This window comes from Ambystoma mexicanum, chromosome 7p (assembly GCF_040938575.1).
Source record: "Ambystoma mexicanum isolate Mex_15411 chromosome 7p, UKY_AmexF1_1, whole genome shotgun sequence".
Taxonomy (NCBI): Eukaryota; Metazoa; Chordata; class Amphibia; order Caudata; family Ambystomatidae; genus Ambystoma; species Ambystoma mexicanum.
This window is the reverse complement of record NC_090939.1, coordinates 621,842,297-621,861,508: the sequence shown is the minus strand read 5'-3', so window position 1 is coordinate 621,861,508 and position 19,212 is coordinate 621,842,297.

The window sequence follows — 19,212 nt, the reverse complement described above, 5'->3', positions numbered from 1 at the left end:
TAAACTACTGTTTCCCAGAGAATGTAAAGTGAAATTGACTTTACTAGTCTTTCCAAATTCCTAGACCCAGCACAGACCATCTTACAATGGAGTGTTGGAGGGGTTACCTAGTATCCCCTGTGTCTAAATACTCATGTAGCAGTCAAATGCTACCCTTTCCTATTGAAAGGGCTGGTGGCAGTGGTTTTACAACAAACTACCATGATTTTTCCCGACTGCGAACACCAGTAGCTAAAATTCACGGGAGCCATGTTTTTCAAGATGGTGCCTTTAGCCCCTTCGTTTAAATGGGTACCGGTCTCCTTTTTTCACCATTTCTTTTTGCAAAGGTTCTTCTAGTGTTTGTCTCTGTGCGTCAAAACCAGGTTTTGTCCTTTAGTTCGTGTGCCTTTGGCAGGCTTCAGGATTGAAGATCGCCTCTGGTGTCTGAGTGTCTGGGGGGAGGGGCAGGAAGTGAGGAAGGTGCCCGAAACTCCCTGTGCTTTGTCTCCTAGGAGACCCAAATGCACTCTGGCGTGATTGGCTGGCTGACTGCCCGGCAAGGACAGACACCCTGCTGAGTGAGTGACAGCTAGGCTGGAATGAAAGGGAGAAAACTCTTTATAGGCGAGTCTCCAGGACTGGAAGGCAGAGTCAACCAGTGGAATGAAAGAACTGAAGACGAGCCGGAAGAGGACGGCTGCGGCAACTCCTGGACCGTTGGTTTGCCCGGTGAATCCCTGCTGCAGGCCCGAATTGCCGAACTCCATTCGACAGAGAAGCTCCTTCTAGGGCAGCGTCTTCCTTTGAGTTGGTGGGACCAATCAACTCATAAGACACCTGGATACCATCCTCAAGGATGGTTAGGATTAACCAGGGAGAGGGACACCAGTTTGTGTTCTTGAATCTACAGCTACTGGAACTGAAGTGACTCCATCTTGTTTGCTTTCTTCAATGATCCTGTGCAGTGCACGAGTTCCCCGATGTCCTCCCTCTTGTCCCCATGACTGAGGCTTAGGAACAGAGAGATCTGCAGGACCTGCCAGGAACCACGACTTCACCAGCAATTGTTTCTTCATACAAAAGGTACTGTGCCAACCGAATTGAGAGAATGCCACTCACGCGGTGAAAGTTCGTGGAACTTTCCCAACTTGCCGGCCTAATCAGCTTGTGACCCGACATATGATTCTTTTTTGCCTAAACTACTTCTTAGAACTTTCGCAAAGACTTTAACGTTTGATACCAGAACTGCTGGTGAACTGAAACTAGTTGCACTGTCTAAAAAGTATATATGATCTATTTTACTTACATTGTGCCTTTTGCTCCTTTCTAAGTACTGACCTGCTATTTGGCTCTTGTTTCAGGGGAGCTCAAAATGTATCAAAACCTTAGAATTTTGTATTGAAGTGTATTGGTTTATAATATTAAGTTGCCTTCTTTTAGTGAAATGTTTTCTAAAGAATTGTGTAATAAATTAATAAGTCTTTTTACCAACAAACCTTGAGTATAAGTGTTTACTTGAACCACTGTGATTGAACGTCCTATGTGTAACAACTTGTACTGCTCACATTCACTCTTGAGATAAGCCTCGCTGCTCAGCTCGCTACCAAAAACTTTGTGGTACAGACTTATACCAAAGATTGGTTTGCTAACACCTGTAGTCCTAATTGTGTGTAGTGTTCCCAGAGGGTAATGCCTGCAATTCTGCCTAACACGGATCCCAGGTTTTATTCAGGGCCATCCCTAATCCCTATCTATTTATCTATCTGATTTTTCATAGTGCTGAACAACCAGTGGCCTCAGAGCACTGACAAGACTAACAACCAAAGAACACATACCTAAGCAAAACGATCTGAACCTTATTAGTTTTTGCCTTTATCAAAGAGAACAGTCGTCAGACCTTTCTTAAACTGGGCTAAAGAAGCAATTGTCCTCAAAGAAGTGTACAGTGTGTTCCAAAACAAAGACGCCCAAACATCAAAATGGGTACCCCCGCATTTTCTTAGACAAAAACGTGGGCAGTCCAAGAGGGCATCCTTATTACGAACACATAGTTCGTTTTATGGGTGCTTTTGTAATGTGTTTACTGAAGTAGGCGGGCACATTACCTGACAAACACTTGTAAACAAAGGTATTGGCCTTGTGCCATACTCTCTGCTCCACTGGGAGCCAACTTAAATTTCGATGGGCCTCGGACACATGAGAACCCTGCCTGAGCCCACATACTGCTCGAACTGCACCATTCTAAATGATTTCCAATTTTTATATATTTGACTTTGAGGTGCCAACCAAGAGACCATTGCAATAATCAAGATTTTCATTAATGGTGGCAGCAGCTACTACTGCCCTATTCTGTTCAGATAGCTAAGGACGTATTTGCCATAATAATCTAATCGTGTATGAACAGGATGAACTTAAATTTGTGACATGTTTGTTCGATGGAAATCGTGAGTCTACACTCCTAGCGTTTTCACATGCTGGTCAAAAAGAATAGCGTTGCCCGCAATCAGAAATTGGCAATATTGGGGATTACATTTTTCGGTCTAGCACCAGTTTCAATGATAACTTCAGACTTCTTATAATTGAATAATAGGGAGTTTAATGCCATCCAAGACTGAACTATCAGAAAGAATTGATTAACCATTTCTGCACCTTTGTAATAAACCCCAATGGCTCAAGGAGAATCTGTGTATCATCTGCATAGTTTGCGGACTGCACACCGGGATGATCCAAGCGGTCACACAAAGATCTGATGTACACATTAAATAATAAAGGAGAGAGACATGACCCCTGTGGTACACCACAGGTAAGAAACACAGGGGACAATTGACAATCATTATGAATTACTTTATGGACGAGGATGGGTTGGTGATATCACACACTGCATCCCCCTAGGAGGGCCTTGGAACCATTGCAAATGTAGGCTGCTTGGACCCTTGCAAAAACTTGCCATTTGTCTTGAGTCTCACTGTTAGTAGCCTTCTAATCCACCCTTCAGACTCCTACTCTCCTTCTGATGTTATGTGCTTATCCATTGCACAGTGCCCATGCAAAGAAACATATTTCTTTCTATAAAGTTACGCACAGTCACTGTATGACTTGCTCAGACAACAGGGACTTAATCTAACCCAGATTTGCTAGTGTACATTTTGGAGATTGCCCAATTCATACAAATGTAGGCAGGCCAGGACTTACACATGTGTTCACTTTGCCCAATTGTTCAAAGTAATGTGATTCCCTATCACACCAGACCACTAAGAAACCCATCTAACAAACATGGTGGTAGGCCGGCCTAATATTCTGACCTGAAAGAGGACTATAATATGGGAATTAATCATATCCTCTCGGGCTTTAATCCCATAATATTATATATATGGGGCAAGACATAGTTACTCCTCTGTTGGGAGAAAAGAAAAGAAATATCAAGAAACCTAACATCTACTCCATCTCATTTTATATAACACATAAAAAGAAGAAAGCCAGGGGCATTATTTTATCTCAGTTGAATATAACAAACATTGCTTTATTTAATAAAAAATACAGAACAAAATCTAAACATGTATAAAAACACTATTGTGATTAATAAAGTGTGCAGGGGTTAGTGTAGGGAAATTCAAAGAAAGGATGCAGAGGACGTCGTCAGTTTCAAAACAAACATGTAAACTGTGGCCTGCACAGAGCAGTTAGAAAACATATGTACAAGAAAAATGTGTGATGTTTGGCAACCCCTAAAAATTAACATCTGGTGACAAGGCCTGAGATAAGCATTTCCAAGGACAAAGAAAGTGCTGTGCAATTTTTATTAAAATGTAGACTTGCTCAATGGCAGAGAAAAAACAAATGTGCATTTTCTACTGCTGTTGATTTTATTGTCCTTTCCAGAAATGAAGAGTCAAGATAAGGAAACCTACAGATGTTGAAAATGTGGACCTTTTGATATGAGTTTTGATACTTCCCCTTTGTTCGAAATACCGACCCTCTTCTCCATAAGCATGTCAGAAGTTCAGCACCATTTTCAAAATTAATTTGCAACAAACTACTCAACCTACAGGTATGTAGGAGGCTTGTAGAAAATAAAATGTATGTTCAGCATGTATGTAGGCTAGATTCTCTGCAGTGATGTTCCTTTTGAATTACTGAATAAAAGCGTACCTCTCTGACTATCAATGGGCACCTTAAACAATGGAATTGGGTAGAAAGGAATCACCCTTTCACTTTTGTCTGTAACAATTTAGCATTAATAAGAATATTATGCTTGATAGTATACCCAGGAATTACTTCAATTATTTTCTTTTATAATTCTTTTTCTAGGTATTCACCCACTGAAATGTCCCTTTAACTCCCCTATAATTCTTCTGTGATAGACGTCATTACACAGAGAAAGAGTGAGTAGAATCTCGCTGTAGACAAACCTTGGGACCTAGTCTATAAAATATATACTTTTACAGAAGTACATACACTTCTGAAATGTTCCCTAATGTCTCGGAGATAAAATCAATTTAAATATTTTCACCCCTCAGTACTGACAAGTCACAGGGTCAGCATTTAATCTAATTCCTGTTATAGTATCTATCCCCCTCAGGATTATTTTCACTGTAGATCATGCTCACATACAGATTTCTTTTGGCTTTATCACAGATAGGTGGTCACCCTCTTAAGAACTGGATCAATTCTCCCAATCTAGAAACAGCTGGGAATCAGTCAGCAAGATGGGTGCAGCTTTTCTCCACAGCCTGTCTGCTATTTCCTCCCCTGAAGAAGGACTGGAACTGGGACTTTAACCAAGCCCTCTTTTTCAGGGTCGGCTAATAATCCATCAATGAGTCCTCTTCTTCTCTATCAGTCAATGAGTGAGTGAGTGAGTCAGTCAGTCAGTGTCTGTGTCCTTTTTCTCTTCCCCCATTTGTCAATGTGTGCTGGATGTTATACAGAACAGAAACCTCACCGTTTTGAGGTGTGCATATTTTCATCATTCTAATTGGTCAATGTATTTGATTGGAAAGTGTTCCAAAAGTGACAGTAGACATATACCTCCATAGTCATTGGGCATATTAATGGAGAGGGCAGTCTGATGGGAGTAACTTCTAAACCCAGTTTCCCTCACATTTAATGTGATGTCATCTTAGGGATTTCTTGCCATATAGATTGTAAGGTTCTGAAATAGAAATGTCCACACATATGACCACTTTACTAATTAGCTCACCGGATTTTGCTCTCTGGCCTCAATCAAACAATGCAATTTTCATCTTAATAGCATGAACGGGTACTGAGTTATAGAAGTTCCATTTAACTCACTTCTATATTTTTTTTTCAAATTATTTTCCCAACTCAAAGTGACAGGCTCGTCCCTGCAGACACTATGATACATAATTTGCTGGAGTGCATCATTTCAAGTACACATTCACCTAATTTTCATAATTAAAAATCACATTAGAAAAATGCCTTTTACATCACCAAAAGCCTCTCCAGTTGAGCGCTTTACAAAAAGAATTATTTTGGTGTGACCTTCTGTCTGGGAAATATCACTGGAAATATGAATCAAAAGCAGCAATTTTTTTTACACAAAAGAATACCTAGTTATTATCTTTGTTTTTTTTTCTGCCGGTTAGCTGGTCTCCCTAATGTTAATGCAGAGCAGCCAAGTATTTGTGATGGGGGCCTGGATGTATTAATGCCTTTGAAGTTTGAAGTCCTCTGGGTGTACGCCTTCTGTTCTTGCCCCTTCTTGGACCAGTTTATCTTTTAGATTTTCAGATAAACACTTTGTTTTTCCAGGTATCAAGGTTCCTTTCCTCAGAAGAGGTCTAGGAGATCTAAATGTAATTAGTTGTTCATTATCTTAAGCCCACCATACACAGATGCAGCCCATAAAACCTTAGAATTGATAGCAAGTTTTGGCCTACCCGTGGCTAAGTAGCAGAGACTTTCATTATCATTATGGCTCAATCCCCACCAGTTCATCTCCATGAGAAAGCATGAGATCAGTTGATCACATCTCTTTACTGGTGAAGTGAATTGAACAGAAAAGAAGCTGTCAGAGGTGAGACATATAGCTGATGCTAGATTCATGCTGGTTGCTCCACAATGCCACTTTTAAAAGTTACATTTTTCTGTGCTCCTAGATTTTGCGTTTTCAACAAAAACACAGCAGTGTATCCATCGTACTGGCCTATCAAACACCCATCAAAGCCCCACATTATCAACATCTGTAGATTTCATAACTATGACCCTTGATGTCTTTAAAGGAAACAAACACACACAGCAGCATAAGATTCAAATTAAGTTTTCTTTCTTGAAACTGCTTTTCTCTTTCTCCTCAGGTTAAGCAGTTAGCAATTTTAATAAAAGTTGCAGAATACTTTCAGGTACCTGGACATCTTTTTCTCTGGACCTGTCGCTATATTTTGATGTGATGGGCCTTGGAAATATTACACATATGTTTTTGCAATGGTGTGCAAAGACTGCAGCTTACATGTCTGTTTTTAAAATAGTGTGTTGCTCTGCATATTTTCTTTGAATTCGATTTCAAAACAACCCCCAACCCTTGCCCTTACTCCTTGTGGCAGAAAAAGGAGAAGGACAAGGGAGTTGAGCTAACTCTTCTTTCCTTAAGGTCGACTTTGGATGAGTCTTTTCCTGTACCATCACCTTACACTTGAGGAACGATAGCAGTCTTCTTTTCCAAGCAGATCTTCTCCAATCTCCATTGTTTTTTCTTTCCTTTTTTGGGATACTTTTCTCTAGTTCCCAAGTCCTAGAAATAATGATTTTGTTAATGAACTACAGAAAGGGGTAGATAGCTGGTTTAGTAACTCATAGAGACACATATTCTTATGAAAACAGCACCTTCTATCATGGAATGTTTACATTACTTATGAATTAATACTGATATTTTATCTGTCCACTCTCTCACACTCTAAGTGTATTACTTACCTGTTAATGTTCCTTATTACTCCTTTTCCTTTTTCTGCTCTTTCAATTTCATTCTTCATAATTTTCTTTAGGCCTATCCTCAGATGGCCCCACAATCATTGTCAAAGCTGGTCGAGGGTTTTCAATTGATTGATGTCGACTCACTTTTCCTCAACCTGTGTTCCGTTTAAGATTTGGATCTTATAGGTGACAGGAGAAATTGTATTGATAATCAAAAAATCCTCATGCCAAGAAGGTAAAATCTTCTTCTCCTTGGTTTGGTTTCTCTGACAATAATATAGATTTACCTTGTCACCTAACTCGTACTCCCGTTTCATTGTTAGTAGGTCCTCATCCCTTCAGCAGACTTCCCCAGATTGCAGAGGGCATATGCAAAAGCATGATGTAGATGCTTCCTCGAGTTCTTAATATACTCATGAGTAGTTGAGGCATTTAACAATGTCTGCTCCTGAATTTGGTAAAGCAGGTGTTTGAGGTAATACCATTTTTGGTCCTGTCATTAATTCAAATGGAGACATCTTGGTGGCAAAATAAGGGGTAGATTGAATTGCCCTCAGGACAATCAGCAATCAAATGTCCCAACCTGGTTCAGATTCAACCACAAACTTCTTCAAGATACTCACAATTACTTTGTTGTATCTCTCCACAGCCCACTTGATGTTGGGTGGTAGGCGATGTGGAGTTTTCTTTTCATGCCTACAATTTCCCACATCTTTGTCATCACCTCACTGGTAAAATGACTACCACTATTGGACTCAATCCTTTGTTGAAGACCAAATCGAGAAACGATGTGGTTGATCATCAAAGTGGGGACTGTCTCTACCTTACAATTTTGGTTATGAAGGTACTCTATCCACATTGTGAAGCAGCAGGTCACCGTCAACATGTATTTGTTTCCTCTGGAAGAACAGATAACTGGTTTGATGAAGTCTACTTGCATATCAGACCACACAAAGGTAATTCTTCTTTTCTGTAAAGGAGCTCTGTACATGAGAGAATTTGGTTGGAACTGAGCACACACACAAGACATCCCTTTAATTCTGTGTTGGGTTCTTGGCCCATGTGAGGCCAATAAGTGACTTATTGCAGTATGTCGACTCTTATGAAATACCCTATGACCAGAAAAGGCTGTGTGATGGGCATGGATCAGCATCAGACTTCAGAATGAGTAGGTACCACCCACTGGCCATACCCAGATTGGTGTTTCTGCACCAACAGCATGTCTTGAATCTTGAAATTATTCTGAAATATCATCAAAGTACCAAGGTTTTCCCTTCCTTTATAGTCCAATTCTGCCAGACGAAATCTGACTGGATCCTCTAAGTATTTATGTAATTTCCCAATAATGGTATCCTCTTTTTGAACAGACATCAGGTCTGTATCAGGAGCATCTCTACTCCACTGAGCAGCTGTAAATTCACTGTCAGTGAGAGTTTGTGATCTAGTCACTACCATGACCTGGACTTTTACCATATGGTGTTCCATAGCTATGAATTTCCCCTGTAGAGCTCTTGTTTCAGCCAATTGATAAGCCAAGTAATTTACAGTTTTATCAGGACCCGCTATCTTGGAACGACCTTTGATCTTCTTCCAAAAGATCATCAATAGTCTGGATCAATCTACCATGTTTTAATGGTTTATAGTTTGTGCAAATCATGCCTGTGTCTTTCAAATTAACCAGATGTCCCACAAACCTATTTTGCAAATAATCAGAATCAGTGATAATCACCAGCCCTGTGAGTTGGTGGTTTACAGCACTGAGGACGGCTTCATCAATTCCCATCAGCTCTGCCACCTGACTACTTCATGGATTCATTTTGTAACAAGTAGTGGGCTTGGGAATATCATTACCCACCATTCCCAATGCCAGCAACCAATTTTTCCTCCACATCTTTTGTAATGTGGTAGGAACATACATCCACATAAACTGTGGGTATCCCCTGACAAGTGCTTTCTTCATATACCTTGTGCGGGATAGCCAGCTATACCTCCATATTATTATTGGTGATTAGACGTTCATCCTTGAGACAGTGTTTTTCAGCACAATCATGTAAGTCTGCTAATTCTTGAGCTAGAGGGTTCTTCTTATTTGGCTGTACATGGATGAATGGACTGTCGTTTTTCAATGCCCACACAGTTGCCAGGGTTGCTTTTTCGCAACAGATCATTCACATAGGCCAGGTTTCCTCTTTCACTCAGATCAGGCATGGCCTTTTGAAGGAAAATGTTGAACTCATTTCCTGAATTGATATATCTGCAGAGCATATGGGCACAAGTATATTGTTGCCCCCTGGAGGTAAAGCCAAGCGTATACTGATCTTCCTTATTCACAGGTGCTGTCCAGTAACTGTTTGTCAAGTCAATGACTCAGTACACTTTTGATCCTTGAATATGTGCCAGTCCTTGGTCAATATAGGGGAGAGGCCACCTTGACATGTGGACCCATTTATTCAACTCCCTCAGATCAGCACAATTGTCCATTGGGTTTTAGGATCCCCAGTACCGGGTTGTTAAAGGTAGTGTGGATAGGACAAATGATGCAACAGGATTCCAGTTTTCGGATGATCTCTGTGAGTGGTTCCATTAATACGAGAAGCAACCGGTATTGTTTACAAATACAGGAGCCAATTCATGGCCCCTTTTTATTGTTATAGAAGGGCTAGTTGTATGCCCACAATCATAAGGGTGAACTGAAACGATATTCTGGAAATCCAGAAATATCTGTCTAATCTTGTGTCGCTGTTCATCAGTCTCACAGACATCGGCCAAACTGATCTGTTCCCCGACCATCTGCCAGAAACCTAGAAATACCTGTGGTTTCGATATTTCAAAGTATCCTCCATTTGGGTGTAGACATCTCCTTTAATGGTGTTTACCTGGACAGGCGTTAACATGGATTCCAGATTGTTATTATTAACTCTAAATATTATCTAATTTTCCAGGATATCACCAGTAACATCTTCTACTCTGTAAGGGCATGAAGAATACACCAGAAAATTGAATACACCAAAAAATGAAAACATTTCCCCCCTGTCGGATGTTTATCTTTTCTGGTGGGATACTGTATTTCTTGTTGTAGGAATCTTCAAGAATTGGGCTTATAATTTCATTTTCTAAATCAATAGAGTAATATTGGAAATCAACTGCATTCCAATGGAGGTGTCTGTGTTCAAAGTGATTCTTTGAGGCTCACTGTTGTAGAGGAGGTCCCAGACATGGCCTGCACCCAAGCCCCCCATTTCAAGGTACCAGGGACATACTTGCCAAGGTATGTGACGTATGAGGAACAAATGAACCAACAGAGAGCAATTCTAGGCCTCTGCCCAGTGCCCACCAGAAATGCAATACCTGTCGAAGTGTCTATAACCGAACAGCCATGGGCATCTTGGTACCTACTGTGACAACCGTACTAGTAGCTGACACGAAATGAATATAACTTACAAACGGTCCCCGAAGAGACCCAAAGAGCCTTACTGGAGGGCAAATGGTGACGACATAAGAGCCCAGACAGACGTACAAATGAACATAAATGACGAACAGAAAGATGACACAAAAGGGCGAAATGCAAAGAATAACGATGTAATGGACGTATAAGAAGAAACAATGTTAATATAAAGAAACATAACCATGAAGTGAGATGAGAATACGTAACTGACTAAAATGCCTGTAAATAGGCTTGGAACGCAAGAAGCTAAGAAATCGGTACTGCTTGCAATTCTTTGTAGAAGATTAGAGCGGCAAGCGCCAACTATATATCTACCTCAGCGAAGCACATTATACAAGTGTGACTCCATTTTGTAAAGCAGAATTGAGCCCAGGCTGCAAGGGGCAGAACAGGCTGAGATTCATATTCCAGCTAAAACCAGAAGGGAAGAGCGGAATCGAAACTCAGTAAGAAGTAGCTCATGTCTGGGAATTCGAGGTCAACTCCAGGAAGGGAGGAAAGCGGCAACTCTGAAGAATCGAAACTTCAGAGCATGACTGCCAGCCAGTGAAGGTCGAGATAAGGAGGCCCCAGGCAGGTGGTGAGGCTGAACAAAGAATCAAATACATGAAAAGAAGGAAAATAAAGCAGATTCACGGTGAACAGACACGTGACCAGCCAGGCGCTAAGAGGCACCAACGTCTGATGTCACCCCGAACCCGAGGATGCCATAACTTTTCCTGATAAGAAGCTACAGTTTCGAGGCCATTCTCGGCCAACTAATTGACACATAGCCCTAAGGTACTGATTGATGGAAGGGAGGCAGGGTGAATCTTGGGGCACACCACATCTGGGTGTCCATTCTGCGTGCTGCTAATTAAAGTGGAGATTTATACCTAGGGGTGTAACCTACCCAATCACAATGGACCAAATAATCTAGGGTCCAATAGCTGTAGAACCAATTAGATGTCGTAGTTGTAGTGACGTCTATCACAAGTGATGTAGAGGGATGGGCATAGACGCCCACCCGATAAGAGTTATCCAATCCTCACATTCTATTACCATATACAGATATAGCACCTATACTTAAGTTACCTTTGCCAACAAATAGAATTGCATGTCAAACTTATGAGTTTTACACATCAATGATGACGCAAATTTGCTATAAAAGTTACTGTTTGCATGAAGAATTTGGGAGTTGAAGCGAGACAGGCGATAGCATCACTGTTGATTACCATTTGTTTCCCCGTTTTTTGTACTTGTCATTAAACGGACTTCCCTTTGCCAAACCGTTGACTTGTCCTTATTGATTGGTGTTGGAGTAAATGAATCCTGCACCCCATCCTCCTGAAGGTGCGGCTATCTTGTTTTAAGGTGCCGGAGGGCGAGCTCTGAATCTCAATGGGCCCGCTCAGAGGGCGCTCCGCCCTCTCGTACACTTGGTAGCGACGAGTATGGTTTTCGTCCATCAAGTATTGATTAACTATTGATAAGACACCTATTGACCGCCGACACAAAGTAACTCCTGGTCTTCGGCAATATCCCAAGTCCTTCGCCATTCGGCTGAGTAGACTGAGAAGCTTTCCGTGGACAATGATAGTGTAAATCCATAAAATCTGCAGTGGGTCTGAAGGAACCTGCCTTACAGGGCATAACCCTTCTCATTCCTATGGCAGCCAATCGGACGAAAAGACCGGAGAGGCGGTAACAACGGAGGGGCTGGTGATCCCAAAGATCCAGAGAGGAACCATGCGAGTGGTTAGTGAACGAGAAGACTCAATACTTTGGCAAAAGTTTTGTAGACATTAGAACAAGCAAGGGAAAAGGTAACAGAGTGTGGCGGAAAATAAAATAATCAGAAGTAGAGACGACTGTATATATATATATATAAGGGGATAATGACTAAAGTATAATAAAGAAAAAAATTGGTTAGCGGGTTTAGATATCTGAGAGAAAAACAGTGGTTACCGGGATAGATACCCGAGAGAAAAACAGTGGTTACCGGTAGGGCACCAGAGAGAAAACTGAGGATAGCAGGAAGGACGCCTGAGATAAAAAAATAAGAGGATTTGCCTTGTTCCTGCACTTTAATATAGTGGTCAGAAGAAACGTGAACTCAGAGCCCATATAATAGGGGACGATTAGGCTACTGTGACGATTAAAAACATCACAAAAGGGGTTCGTTTAAACTCCATGTCGGGGTATTGAGTAGAAGGCAGAGATATATGTGTCCAGCTGGTGTCTGTCTGGTCTGTCAAGTGTCTATTGTACATGTTCTGTTATATGTCACAAGCAAAGAATTGTGTATCAGTGATTGTTTGATAGAAAGTTTGGGTTTTACGTGATTCTGTAACTAAGAGGGAATCGCCAATGGATTCATGGTTTTGAATAAATTGATGATATAGAAGTTTGCAGGAAAAGATTGGATCCGAGCTTGCGTATGTGGTTCTCGCTCATATTGTTGGAAGTATTAAACATACAGGAAAATATTGTTGATAACGGAATTTAAGAATGGAGGAGATTACCCCACTTGCCCACTTGTGTAAGCAGCTGCCCAAACATGCACCCAAGCTTTAAAAATATAATGCTGAGTGGGTTAAGGTACCGCCCACAATATGTTTATGCTGTGGCCACAGAACGGGTCCTTATCGAAAGCCGTTTTACAACACATGACCAGTTATTTGCATGCCACATATACCGGCAAGAAAGTAGAAAAATGCCTTGCCGTTCTGGAACTGTGGAAAATGTTCGAACAGCCAAAGGAGGAAGAGCCTCCCGCAGACTGGATATTAAACGTATGCACAGAGGGGGGTGAGACGCCTACCGCGCCACCAGACCCGCCTGAGCCAGAGATCAAGGGAAGTAAGTCAGAGGGACTCTACCCACTAAGAGAGCTTAAGGCAGCCACTGGGTATAGCAACCCCGCGTATGAGTCACCTACGTACAGTAGTGACGAAATCAAGGGGAAGGATCAGGAAATTAATCTTACCTCTGCAGTCCCAAGGGACAAGGAGAGATGTGATAATGAAAGAAAGGACCAGGCACAGATTGGTGCACCTCTCGATAAAGAGAGAAAAGGAAAGAAGTGGAAAGGAAGTGAAGACAAAACTGATGAGATAGCATTTGCAAATGACGAATGGATGGGAGGACAGATATTGTTGAAACTCGATGATAAGGGAAGTGATGATGTGAGACCGAGAGAGAAGTCTAATGAGACACAAAGAAGGGATAAAGAAATGGAGAAGGAAATAAGGGACGAAAGGATCAAAAGGAAAGATAGGCTGAGGCGAGAACAGTTATATCGCGAAGAGCAAGAAAAACAGCTCGTTGGCAAACAGAAGGCAGCCTATGAACAGTACAGACAGAATCAACAAAGTTTGGGAGAAGAGAAAAGAGTATGTGATAAAAGGATGAAGAGGCGAAAGGATGAGGAAGTTAGAAGGGTAAATGAACGTAGGAATGAAAGAAAAGGGGAAGAATAAAGGACTAGAGAAGACGCGAGGCAACGCAAGGAAGTTGACAATGATACAGAACGTAAGCGTAGACAGAGGGCATGCGATCTTGAATATTTGGAGCGGGAAGTTAAGAAACCCAATCCTGTTGTAGAATGGGAAGATATTGAAGAATTCTTTCCTGCGTACGACTCAGTAACAGGCCCAAGAGGGGCGAATATCGAAGATGACTTCGACACCAGAAGCATCGGGGAAACAATTGATAAAATATATGATGAAATGGGGTTGGAACTGATGTCCCACGGGTAAAGGGAAGATGAGCGCTTGGAGAGCACTCAGTTATATGATACAGAGGATGTCACCCAAAGTAGTGGGAGCGGGAGATTGTCCCTGGACAGGCTAGAAATTAATAGGAACAACGAAGATGCAAGAAGTTGTGTGAATTCGGAACAATCAATGTCCGACTCCGGAGGGGAAACGGAGGACGAGACTAATGAAGATGGGAGACGGCATGAAAAGCAGCTCCCAAGAGACAAAGGGGTAGGATGGTCAGATGCTAGCTAGTCTACACACAGGACATCAGAGTCTGCCGCGCAGCCTGACCGACTTGTGAGAACATCCCACGGTCAGAGGGGGGTGTCAGCACCCACCTATGTAGACAGATTGAGGACATTGCCAGGTAGACAGCGATGCGGGAACGCTACTAAGAATACCTATGCATTAAGAAGGGGGACAAGTATTTCCCTTAACAATACATATTGCAGCAGTACGAGGGAAGATAGCAATGGTCGAAGGGCTCGACGACGAAAGCAGACAATGGTGTGCAATTATCGCCATTGAAGAAGGATATCGAGTGACTGACGTCACCGATGACGATCTGTTCGAAGAACACCTTGACTTAGAAGAGACAAGGGTGGAAGTAAGTCTCACATTCTGGGTCAAAATGATCAAACGAGAAGTGCCACAGAGAATGATGTTAGCGCTGATCCGTCCCGCATACTTTGATGGCGACATGGCCCAGGTGCCTGTCTCAGTATGGACTACAGGACCCTATGACGTAGGCCTCCTGAAAGGGGCGGGAGAAGTGAAAATTAAACTAAAACCAGGACCAATTTTACCAAGGGAGCGACAATATCCCATGTCCAGAGAAGCGGATGAAGGGATCGCGAAGTCAATTGCCGCCATGATGGACCAGGGCATCCTAGTGATGTCACAATCACCCTGTAATACGGTGATTAACCGCATCAAGAAATCAAAGGGAATATCTTAGCGTTTAATCCAAGATTTAAGAGCATTAAACGATATTGTCGAAGCCGAGTTCCCTCTAGTCCCTAATCCATCTACGATCCTGTGTAACATACCGACCAAGGCAAAATATTTCACGGTGATTGACTTGAAAAATGCTTTCTTCTCAATCCCGCTGCACTGTGATTCACAAGAACTAACGTCATTTACTTTCAGACAAATGCTTCTGAAAAGCATGAGGTTGCCACAGGGGTAATGTGAATCGCCGTCCATCTTCAATAGAGTCCTGCAAATGGATCTAAGCAATATTGCAGTAGACAGTGTTGTTTTGCAGTATGTGAATGACATTCTGATCTGCAGCACCACTGAAGAGCAATGCAGGTGCAACTCTATCCAGCTTTTGATTATACTGGCTGAGAAAGGATATAAGGTTGACAAGGAAAAGCTACAATACTGTCAACAAGAGGTGCTGTACATAGGCCAGTTAATTTCGTAGGAGGGGAAAAAGGTGACCCCAGAAAGGGCTGAAGCTATCATGAATGCGGCTAAACCACTCACGATAAAGAAAATGTAGAGTTTCCTCGGCCTGTGCAATTATGTTAGAGCATGGGTTTTCAATTACAGCTCTTATACCAAGCCGTTGTTCCAAGCCCTAAAGAGGGCCCAGGCGACAAAGGAAAACATGTAATGGTCCGAGGCAATGGACAAAGGGTTTACAGAACTCAAGAAAGCAATTTGTATGGCTCCAGTTCTCGGGATTCCTAATTATCCAGAGGAATTCTACCTGTTCTAGCACACAGATGGCAACTTTATGATGGCAGTGCTCACCCAAAAAACCTAATTGGGGTACAAGCCCCTGGCGTACTACAGCGGAAATCTGGACCGAGTAATGAGAGGCCAGTTCCCATGCGAACAAAGTTTAGCTGCCGCAGCATTCAACATAGAGAAGGTGACAACCATTGTAATGGGCTGTTCCATGACGTTATACGTCGAGCACGCGTTATTCGCCATCTTGGAGAAACCAAAAGGCACATTGACATCACATTGAGGGCTTCTGCCTATGAAATTATTATATTTAATCCATCGATCAAAATAGTTCGATGTAAAACTGCAAACCAAGCTACATTCATAGCTGAGCGAGTCCCTGAAGGAGAGCCAATACATGACTGCGCAAACTATGAAGAGTTCTATGATGAAATCCCCAGGGTGAAAGAAAATGCCCTGGCGGGTGGTGAGATCGTTTTCATTGACGGTTCTTTGAGAATCGACCAAGAAGACGGACAAAGATATACAGGCATTGCCGTAATGAAACACATAGCAAATGGAGAATTTCATGTACTCGTCAGGGCACGAATACCATCTCATTACTCAGCACAGGCTGCAGAATTATTGGCGTTGATACTCGCCATTGAGAATCACGCAAACCAGGAAGTAATGGTGTACAGTGACTCCACCTATGTGACATCCACAGTCCAGGGGCTACCTCCAAGTGGACGGCATTCCAGTGCAGCATGCAGCCTTATTGGACAGGCTGATTAAGGCACTACAGCTCCTCCCAGTGGGCATAGCAGTCGTTAAATGAGCCGCCCATACTCACAGGACAGATTTTGTGTCGCGTGGAAATCATGCAGCAGACACGGAAGCCAAGCGTATGGCATCCAAAAATGAGAGGATCATGGAAGTAGAAGTGGCACATAACTATGAACGAATGATGGTAGCTCGAGCCACACCAGAGGCCTACAGTAATATGGGGCAGACTCAACTGATGGAGTTTCAAGGGGAGGCACCACAGGATGAAAAGAACCTGTGGAAGCGTTGAGGGTGTTCTTTAAACCCCTCAGATGGGTTGTGGCGGCAAGTCAGCACTGGCAAACCAGTCATGCTGGTAGCCCTATTGAAGATAGCATTGGAACAGCTGCACTACCCATTTTATATGACAAAAGAAAATCTTGCTGCAACGCTTGCAGAAGACTGGTTTATACCTTATTTAGCGGAGCATGTTGCATTCTTCATGGTGAACTGCTTAATCTATCAGCAATTCACTGCTGGGCACACATTAACAGTAGTAAGAGTAGTCATCCCCCGGCCAAATGGGCCTTTTCAGCACTTACATGTCGATTATGTCGACATGATTCAAGTGTGTAACGGGTACAGGTACTTAATCGTAGTGGTGTGTCCATTCTCTAGATGGATAGAAGCAGGTCCCTGTACACACCCAGACTCAACCTGTGCTGCCAAATTCTGGGTGAGGGAAGTGCTCCGTAGATGGGGGGTGTGGGTGTGTGAGGTGATGAGGTCAGACAATGGGGCTCGTTTTGTAAACTCTGTTTTAAAATCGATTAGCTTGCGGCTTGGTATAAAGCATAAGTTCTCATTGGCGTATCATCCGGAAGGTAATGGAATTTGTGAGAGGCTCAGCGGCTTGCTAAAGGAAAGGATAGCCAAGTTGAAGCTTTCTCTAAAGAAGGGATGGCTGCACTGTCTACCACTGGCATTGTATGCACTTCGGAACCAACCAGGCTCCGACCATCATCTTACGCCGCACAAGATAGTCACAGGAAGGAGAATGAGGACCCCCCCTTATCCCGCGAGATAGAGCTACATGTGATGCCCAGCCAACCCGAGAGGTCCTAGGCACCGAACTGCAGGAGTACCTGAATTGCATGACATCAAGCCTTCTTATCATTTCAGACCAAGTACAGTGACAACGAAAAGGGTGCAGCACAGCACAAGACACAAGAGGAGAAGCTGAAACAGACACAGTTGAAGGTCTATGTGCGCCAATCATCTTCCCTGATGATGCCGTGTTGGTAAGGAACCACACGTGAAAAAGGTGGGACGAGCCAAGATTCAACGGCCCTTTCGTCGTAGAGGACTGCACTCCGTCAGCCGTTAAACTGCAAGGCAGGCGAGCATGGATCTTCCTTAATGACATTAAACCCTATATTGGTAAGATCCCTCTAGCTGCACCCCACCGCGAAGAACCTACAGACAACGGGGAAGAACCTCAGCACGTGTTGACGAGGAATAAGGACGCATGAGCTCTGTGCATCTTAGTTGCAGGGTGAAGAAGAGAATTACGCATCTAAGCCACAACGCATTGACAATACGAACTTTTGAACCAAGCCACACTTGGCATTGTTGAAGAAACAAGACTCTGATAGACTGTGCACGAGGACTTTTCATTAAAGAGCTTAACATAGTAACCGGAAGCAGCCAGCACCAAGATGTTGTTTTGCAGATCTCATGGTATCTCCCAGCAGAAATCTCACATGGGATGTACTCACCTACTTCCAATTAGTGGTAATATCAAACCCGTCACTTGTAGGGAGAGTCACCAGTGTCACAGACTTTATTCAAGATCCTGCCAATAAGAAAGTAATCTGGCAACTGTCATCACGGAAGCCTTCGCAGAATTACCTGAATACAGTGATAAGGACGCAAATGCTTCCACCACAGGTAATCATTGATGAACTCACTTATGTGCTATTCTTTCGTATCATAGAGGAGTGCCCAGGACTAGTCGGGAGAACCATGGACACACTAACCAACATTAGAGACCCAAGAAACACTGAACATTTGAACCAACTGTGGATCAAGCTCAACTACGTGGTCGCAATCCACGCAGCAGGAAAGTGTAAATACTGTTCACGTCAAATGAAAGGCCTATAATCCTGAACCCAGCAAAACAGGACGAATGTCGTTATCGCCAGAAGACAGCAGATATGCATACCATGTCTTCTTTCAACTAATGGAGAACTTTCCAGAGCTAGTGGGAAGACCAACCAATGTTGCTGTACTCACATTCCTCGGAGATCCAGTGAAGAGTACTCAGCTAAACATGCTCTTGCATGCCATTGTATCTCAGATTAAAAACACTAATGTTCATCGACTTCTTAGGAGATTCCAGTAAAACTTTCCGCCAAGAGACAGACCCAGGAGACAGAAACACAGTTCTTCATCTTTCCGCCGAGGGACAGATCGAGAGAGTCGAGACGAGAACTTCACAGTCTTATTTTTTTTTTTAGTTTTTATTTTGATTTTGATTGACTACCATCTTTCCATTATTCACATTAAACAGTATCCAGCATGTTCTCAGGAGTGAAGCAGATTCAGGGAGTGCATTGGGAATTTTCCTATTTTGAATATGCATAATGAATGCGATTTGCCAAAGGTGTT